Here is an 8,471-nt window from a genome sequence, read left to right on the forward strand (position 1 = left end):
ACAGAATTTGCCAACAAATCCAAAAGGCAGGCTCAAGGGAGAAATCATCTCTCATCTCCCAATTTAGTTGTGGGCTTTTCCTTCGTGCTTTCATTGCTTACATGGAAGAAATGGGGATAAACGGGAAGTATAAGTGATGCACTGTTATTTTAGAAACAAAACCTTAGGTCCGAGGTTTCCATTAGCCAGGATGATCCCTGAGTCCAGTAAAAACATACTGAGCCTTAGCTGCCTCCAAGAGGCATTTGGCAGAACTGAAGGGTTGCTCAGAGAGCTAAGAAGCAGCTCTGAAGTGCTGTAAAGGCTTCAGGATCTTTAATTCTTATCATTGATGTCATTTATCACTAATTCCCACTGGAACTTCCTCTGTGTTAATTATGGTCCTGGGGATGATAACTTGGACAACGCAGCTGCATTGCTGTTGCATCAGTTAATTAATCATCCAGGCTGGATTGGAGAGATGTGTTTCTTTACTCTCATTATAAACAGCTGTAGAGAAATGGAAAGGTTTTGATGATTGAAAGTCCTTTTCCAGCTGTGTTACAGTGTGAGGGCTGCAGGATCTTAATACTAGTGTGCAGTTCTCATAGGTTCATGTTTTCAAAGGCACAGTAGTGCGTTTTCCCAAAAAAGAAATACGAAACACATCAAGCTCTACAAAAGCAGATCATCTTTGACTCCTCAATACAGCTGTGAGAAAAAGCTTTATGAATTAAATTAATCCAGCTGTAATAACTTTTTAAAATAACTCACAGGTGAAGGAGACAGATCATATTAGCAATGAACTGAAGATACATGAGGTGGCTTTCTTAGGCAAATGTAGAGAGATTATTTCTGGGGCGGCTTTGGGAATAGTTTGCGTGCTCTGGTGATGTTGATTTCGCTGTAGGGTTATTAGTCTTTCCTCAGTGTCACTCTCTGACCTGCTGCTTGAAGCAATGCAAACATCTGAAGAATGCAGCTCATAGGATTCCCTAGCAAAGCCTCAGCTGTCAGAACGTGGCCTTTGAAGCGACCTCTGTCAGTTCGCCCCTGCAATGATCTGACCATCTCTTTATCTGGTCCTGTTAATAGTAAGGAATATTTATGGAATGTCTTGTCTAAAGTGCAAGCTGTAGCACCTGAATGTTATTTCAGCTAAACTTTGAAGCTAATGAGCTGACATGTATTTACATTGCTGAACTGGGTCATTCTTTTGTGAAATTTGACTTGGAACGTGCTGTGGTACAGAAGTAACACTTTTCTAACACCATTATTTGGTTGTTCAGGCAGATAAAAGCCTCAAGCTGCTTTGTGTAATGTGCCTCACAGATCCTCATGTCAGCTTTTTCTAAGGCAAAAATAACTTCCCGAAGTGTCAATAGAGGTGAGAAATTATTATTTTAGAGCTTGTAAATTAAACTAACTGCACAGAAGACATTTTCTTTGTATGTGGTGACAGGAAACGGTGATAAATATGATGACGTATTCATAGTGATAAAGATATCCTAGAATCTGTAACTGTGTTCTTCCTAGTTTGTTAAATAACTGATATCTGTGGCATTCTTGTGGGGAGGGGAGGGCTGTGTATTATAGTAGGGCACTGCAGAATTTGGTTTGCCTCCAGCGATTTTTCAGGACCAGGCTGTGGCTTAAGTAGTGGTCCGCATTGTCTTTCTTTGGAAGCACATCTGAGTCTGGAATGACCTTCCTGGTATTACCTGGGAAAACCTCTTGCAGTGCCCCGTGCTTGGAGTATTCCCCAAGATGTACTTAATCATGCTACAGATGACCTGCCTTTGTAGTGATAAGAGTAAAATAAAAAATGACCTGGCATCCTGCCTTGCAGGGTGCTGAGGTATCTGCTAGAAGGGCCCTGGTATCTGCTGTTGCAAAACCAGTAAGATTTGTAGGAGATCTGTATTAAGTTCAGGCTTCCAAAAAGATGTTATGGACAGCTGGTGCTGTGTTTTGGGAGCCTCTGGTAATCTGGAGCTAACTCAGGAATGATTCGTTTGCAGCTGTATTGCTTTAGATATGCCTTTCCTTTGAAACAGTAAGTGTAATTGCAGTGTTTAAGGTGGATGTGATCAAGGCCAAGGCATTAAAAATTAAAAAAATTACAGGTTTCCAAACCATTGTCCCTTCTTTGACACTAACCTCATCTATGAAGGCAGTGATTTTCTCAGTACTACTTTTTTTTTGTTTGTTTGTTTGCATCCAGTTCAGGTCACACACAGTGAAATTGTACTTTACCACTGAAGTGTACTTTACCACTGAAGTAAACCTGCCTACTCTTGGCTGCGCTCGTAGGGTCATAGGGATTTTGACAGGGATAGGTGAGAGAGCACTTGCCCAGCAGTAGAAGAGGCTGAAGGTAACAGTGTGAAACTGCTGCACAGATTGCTTCCTCCGGAATGGTCAGGCCACCAGACCCTGCGGCTGGGTATGCTCCGTGGTGGTCCTTTTCCTGAGCACTGTGTGGAACCATCAGTCACAGCCAAAAGTGTGCTGCCAATCGTATCTTTATTCCTACAGTTGGGTGGGGTTTTTTTTCTTTCAGTTTCGTTTCCACTTGCTGTAGCCTAGTAGTGAGGACTGACCGTAAAACACCTTTCCTTTTACTCCTTGGCTTAGTCTTTTATTGTAGGCTACTTTATGATGTGTTGTGATTCCTTGCACTAAAGTCTGAAAACGTTAAGTTTCTGATTGGAGAAACAGTTTTAGTCATGAGATTAACAATTACTGGCGTTTTTAAAGACGTGGATTTTGATTATCAGAAATATACTTGCCATAAAAAGTTTGCCCTGTGCATTTAAGAATTCATTACAGAAAATTGGTGAGGGAATAATACTATTTTGCTAGTCTCACAGGGTTTCATTTTTGAGGAAGAGCAAACTTCTTTTGGAAAAGTGATTTAAAGTCATTTAAATCTGTTAAAGCCGTTTTTCCTCCCACTTTTAGAACTGTAGGGATTCCTTTTAACACTAGCTGTGTTGAGTTCATCTAAGATGAACATTTAGTTTGAGAAATACTTCTTTCTTTGAGGCAACTGACCCTGATACATTGACCCGACTAAGCACATGTAGATATGGCACTTAGGGACATGGTTTAGTGGTGGACTTGGCAGTGTTAGGTTAATGGCTGAATTCGATGATCTTCAAGGCTTTTTCCAACCTTAACCATTCTATGATTCAGTGACTAAGATGAAATTTACTGGGTCTGATCTGAATGATTGCTGAGGAATAAAAAGTGTCATTCATCCCAAAAGATATACGACAAGGCTGATGAATGTTTATACGTATTTTTTAATGGCAGTTGGAGAGAAAGCTTTGATGATTTAGTGTGGAGGAGATGCTTATCTTTTGGGCAGCTGCTGATATGATAAGGCGAATCTTGCTTTAAAAAACTGCTTTATATTATTTAGATTTGCACTGGGAATCCCAGCAAGGCTGGGGTGAAGGATGGGCATTGTGCGAAGTACCCTTTATACATGGGGAAAGATCCGTGCCTGCGAACTTGCTAATCCAAAGAGACAGCAGAAACAGAGAAACCATTTGTAGCCTCTATGTATTTACTTATTAATAAAGCAAGCGATGTAAGGTTTTTTTAGTAATTTGGGCTCTGAAAAGCTGTTGTAAAGGAGCTGGACTGGCAGGCAGCTCCGCCGAGATTTCGTCAGAGTAGCACAAATAAACACAGTTCATCAAACGGATTAACCATAACGTATATTACAGGTACACTTAAGATGTCGCAAAATGAGTGACAGACCCTGAATCAGTTTAATGAAATTCACTTTGCGTGGCAGAGTGGCGGACCCTTTGTTGCAGATGAAGGGAGGTTGGCCATTCCTCAGGGAAGGCTTTTCCTCAGAGGTGTGTGCCGGCGGCGTGCTGCCTTCCCAGGGCTGTGAGGTAGGCTTGTGCCTGTCCAGCACGTTTTTTAACTTTGGTCATTATGGCCCAATATGTAGAGGATCTATGTAAAAACTGCATTTAAAATTAATTTCTTTATTCAGATCAGAAAGTTGAAATAAAGCTACACCTTGCATAATTTTAGCTCTACCGTACCGACTGATCTCTAGCAAAGCAGTAAGAATCCCAAGTATTTAGAACACCAGTCAAATCTATCTTCTACAAAACCCCAAAAGCTGAAACCGGTGCATGGGGAGGCCCTTTGCCATCCTCAGATGGTGGCCACAAACGCAGGTCACTTCTGAGTCTTAAGTACTGAGGCTATCAGGTTCTCAAAGAAGACTTGGCCGCCAGCAGCACGCGTAGAGGAAGGTACTTGAGAACAGGCTGCCCGGCAGACAGGCCTCCCTCATCCTCAGGCGGATCTTATGGGCGCGGGGGAGAGGCTGCCCGGGGTGACGGGCTCCTCAGGGCCCTGGCAGCGATTTCCCGCGCCGCGGCCGCTGCCGAGCGAGCCCGCCGCCGGCGCAGGGCGGGAGCGCGCTGTGAGGCGGCCCCTCCCTGCAGGGCGCTGGAGGCGGCGGCACCGGGGGCCCCTGGGGCGGGCTGAGGCGCCGCCGTGGCGCCCCCGGGTGGCGGGAGGCCGTGAGGGGCCGGGGCAGTGCAGGCTCTCTGCAGGCGGTGCCGAGCCCTGGGCCGCCCTCCCGCCCATTTCTGCACTCAAAGCTGCAGCCTCAAAGCAGAGGTTCTCAGCTTTTTGCCGGCGTTCAGCTCACGCATCTCTTATTTTGCACAGCTTCATGCTCTTCCCTTGTGGTCACTTCCTTGTCCGCCTGTAATTTTCCCATCTTCTCCAAATACACTCACCTCTTCCTTTGTGGCGCAGTATAAAATGCTGTTGATAAACTACATATACTGAATTTTCCTCACCTAAAGATAATTATCCAAAAAGATAACTGGGATACAGCCTATTTTTTTGTAAACTTTGTTCGAAAAGCTTGAGCATTTACATCTGAAAACCAAGTTTAGAACCACGTGGATCTCTGCTTTCTGTTTCTTAACCACAGCTGTGATGTGTGTTCTTGCATATTCTTATGATATGCCTCTAAATGAATAGAATATTATTTTTTTTTCTAAGTAGTTTGTGATTTTTACATGCTAGTGCATTGTTCTAAAATGATCAGGTTCACCTGGTTTGAGTGCATACACAGGGTGGGGGGCTTGGGAGGGGGCTTCCCATTTTGTCAGCTTGGCTTTCTCCTTGTATTGCCTGGATGTTCAGCACTGGATGTTATTGAAAATTGAGGTGAAGGCATTGTTTAGATACTGGACTGTACATACTGACCTCTGTGAGTGTTAAGACCAAAGTGCTTGACCACTCTGCTGGGTCTCTCTCTGGTTACTCTGAACAGTCGTTCAGAGTTGAGTGCTTACCTGGGTAAGGATGGAACCTGCCCGCATCAGACTTTTTTCACCCTGACTTTCACTGCAGATAGTTTTTGCATGTTTGCATTGAATCTCAGCCTCCTCTGTGTCAATCTGCAAGGCTTTGGCATCTCTGGATGTCTGTAAGTAGTTCTCTTAGTTCACCAGATTTGGACTTGTGACACGAAATAGTTGCAGTCCTATGGTATTTTCATTCAGTTTAATCATCTTGCTTTCATGCTCTTCCAGTGTGTAAACAGCTTACCCCTTGGGAATAAATGAATGTCTTTGCTGTTAGTTTGTTTTTAGATACCAATTTGATTGGCATTAGCCTTCCCAGACCTCCTGTGAGGTAGTTTTGCATTCCCAGCTTTAAAATGGGTTTGAATGAGAGAAAGGAGGAATGCATTACAGCCACTGTCAGACATTGCATCCAAAGGAACTTGCTGCCTGTAATTCTGTTTCTGAAGTCTTTTGGAACTGTGTCTGCAGGTGGCCTAGCCCTGGAGCAGGTAAGCTTTGGTCTTTTTTGACTGCAGACATCATAGCATTGTAATTGCACTGTGTGACCTCCTTGGAGCACCTCCATCCTTCCAGGTGGTGACTCTGGAATTACAGGCTTCACCTGTAAAAGAAATAGGCAACTCAGTTCTTCTAGCAACATGTAGATTTTATATCACTGACTAGTAGGTATAAGGAAAAATCTTAGGCTCAACAGATGTTTGCACAGTGTTTCACAAGTTCAGTTTGGTCTTGGAATGGGGAATCCACATCCCAGATATTTTTTCAGAGTGGTGCACCCTCTCTGACTCTTTCAACTCCTTTAATCACTTTTAATTTCCCTTGACAAAGAGGGTCGGTGCCCTAGGGTAGGAGTCATTTTCTGTAGCATCTGTATTTCTTCCCAGTTAACACTGAAGTGTCAGGGGTGAGCAGTCTGCCTGTCTGGGCTAGGCTGGGACCCTCGCCTTTTTCCTCGGTTGTGAAAATGTGCCTGCTTCCAGGGGAGAGGGTAAGGAAACTGCAGTGAACCTAAACCGAAACACTAATGCTTTGCTGGACTTCCCTAACCTTCACCCACTGAGCTGGGCTTTCCTTTGCTGAAATAGATCTGAGATACCAGATAATGTGATCTTGAAGCAATAGGGTGGGGAGGGTATCAAGGTACTCACGTCTCTGTTGCTGTAGTGGTATTCTTTTTCCTTGTTAAATTTCCTTTTTCCTGGTGCTATTCTTTGGTGTAATAAAAGCAGCTGGTCTTCAAACAGAAGAGAAAAAAGTTCACAGTTTCAATAAATAATTTAAAACAATTACAGGTTTTATTTGGACTTATGTGTTTCCTGTTTCTACTGTTTGTGGCAGAGAATAGTGTGAGAGGGATTGTTCAAATAACATACTGCTTTTTCTGTTATCAGTGTGAGCTGGTGGCCTGCTGGGATCCTTTCTTCTGTGCCCTCAGTTTGTTATGGGAGAGAAGCAAGCAGTATTTTTATTTTTTATCTCTGTTTGGTTAAACACTCTGGCATGGGTGGCATCCCTTTTCTCTGTCTTGCAGCCATTTAACAGTAAATTGTTCTTTCATTTCTCTCAGCAGTGCAGTCTGGAAGTCTCCAACTGATTTGTTCTATTTTCCTGCCAGTGCACAATTTCAGAGGCAGTGAGGGAGCAGGTCCCTTTTTGTTTTGGGTAGAGAAACTTAAACTGCAAGACAGTTTCACAGCAATACGTTACATAATATTGCGCAAAGCGAAAAGTAATTAACGTGGAGGTGGGAAAGATGCCCTTACTACTCAGTGCAAAGCCGGCTTGCCTTTCTGACAAAGATAGTTACCTCCTACCTCTTCATTTCCATAAGAGGCTCTCTCAGAATCCCAAAGATAAGAAAAAAATAATTGGAAAATTGTCTTTAATCTTTAGCAGAATCTGACAATACATGCCATAGGTTGGGACTATATTATTCCGTCTCCTCAGCTGCTTACTGTGTATGAACAGTGAGGAAATAAACAGGTGAAAAAAGACCCAGTGCCCCCTCCTCAAAGTTTCAGAGTGCTACATTTATCAGACCAACCATATTCTCATCTCATGCTATACTGGAGAAAGTCTGAAATAACCTGTGAAACTAAGGAGTTTTCCCAGTATGGCTAAAATCACAGTGTCACTGTGCATGGAATTTAGGAAAACTTCATTCTGTCTAGCTGTTGAGTTACAGTGACTATCGAAGGATCCAAAGAGGTGAAGCTCTCCTGGAGACGTTCCCCGCCCAAGAAATGATAGGACTGCTCAGTTTTCTCTGTTATACCCTTTCTGAAGCAGCCCTTCATAAAGAGTTGTTTTGCAGAACTCTGAAGTTAGACAAGGGTATGATAACAAGAACAGTCTGGGTAAGCCTCCTAAGTGGTGCTCATCTGACTTAGACAATGTATAATCATAGATTAAAAATACCCTGAGCTTGGTTACATCCTAAAAATACTATTCAAAGTTCTTAGCAGCTGCTACTAGAAATAGTTTACTATTGGCTGGGCGGTACAGTAGAAGCTGAAAATGTAAAGACTAGGTATCTCTTTTTCTTTTAGATTTTCATCATGACTTGAATACTCTGTGTTCAGATTAATAATTTACAAGCGCTTGCTTATTTTAGGCTGTTTATAAGGATTGAAGTGGCAAGTGAAAGGGAGTAGGGAATGTGGCATACAAAAGGTACTGTTCATTTATGTTGATTGGTTACGCAGGTTTTCCTGCAATATTTTGCAGTTCTGACTACTTCATCTTAGACTACAGAGAGTTTGGAGAAGAGAGACTAACATGATCTATACTGGAAACACATGATGAAAGACTAAACCCCCCCGGGATTATCATTTTAGGCTCTATCCTTCATCCCCTTTCTGTGTCATATCAGTTGCTAAAATTATAAGTGGTATAGAGAAGATGGATAAGGACTATCTATTTTCTTTCCTCTTCAGAAAAATACCAGGGCACTCAGTTAAATACAAGTCATGGGAAAGCTGTAGAGGGAAAAAATGAGAATGCTTGGTTAGATTTTGAAACTCATTGCAAAAGGCTTTTGATGAAATCAAGAAATTAATGAAATGAAGAAATTGAGTCTGTGAGACTAATCTATCCAAATGCTTAGTTTTAGTGAAATTAGAAAATGAC

The sequence above is a fragment of the Falco biarmicus genome, chromosome 9 (genome assembly GCF_023638135.1).
Source record: "Falco biarmicus isolate bFalBia1 chromosome 9, bFalBia1.pri, whole genome shotgun sequence".
NCBI lineage: Eukaryota > Metazoa > Chordata > Aves > Falconiformes > Falconidae > Falco > Falco biarmicus.